General features: G+C 33.8%; 1 long non-coding RNA gene across 2 annotated transcripts in view; it reads left to right on the forward strand.

The window, feature by feature from the left end:
* Positions 1–674, forward strand: part of LOC106880086 (uncharacterized) — a 169,671-nt gene that overhangs the window by 132,909 nt on the left and 36,088 nt on the right. The window lies entirely within an intron of this gene.

The raw sequence follows: 674 nt of genomic DNA on the forward strand, positions 1-674 counted from the left end.
GAGAGAGAGAGAGAGAGAGAGAGAGAGAGAGAGAGAGAGAGATTCAGGTGAATATGGTACTTAAGTTGAGGCACCAGAAGTTAGTACGGTATTATCCGTACAATTTCAAAGTAAGGTGATTTTGATTTTATATATTCTTACTAAAGAAACTCAAGTGATCAAGAGAGTTGCTAAACAAATGATGTCACCAGGAATTTAAACCCGTAGAATGCTGATCTGCTGCGAAATCAAAATATGAAATCAGAATATCCGTAAACAAACCATGTGTTCAGATAGTACGCCAGCCAAAATTCTTGGATCTAGGTGAACGGAAACAAGTGATGTCATTGAGTTTTTAGCAAATGAGGATTTGTATCTATCCCCTACGAACGTATATATGCAAATCAATTTCGGTTTCAAAGTGTTCTGATACTCACCGACAAAAGCAACGAGAAGAACTCTCATTCATGTACTATAAAAGAAGTCGTAAAAATTAGGTTCTTCGATATCTTTTTTCTTACTTTTTAATAGTCTAATAAAAAACGAAAGATATTAAAACTACATTTCGCTCTAAATTCAGGTGAATTCTCAACCCTAAAACCAACTATTCCATATTGTCTCATGCGTCGAAATAAAAGTCGTTTCTGTTTTGTTTTTTTTTGCATACATACATCTACATATATGTATGAATATAT

Source organism: Octopus bimaculoides, chromosome 4 (genome assembly GCF_001194135.2).
Source record: "Octopus bimaculoides isolate UCB-OBI-ISO-001 chromosome 4, ASM119413v2, whole genome shotgun sequence".
Taxonomy (NCBI): Eukaryota; Metazoa; Mollusca; class Cephalopoda; order Octopoda; family Octopodidae; genus Octopus; species Octopus bimaculoides.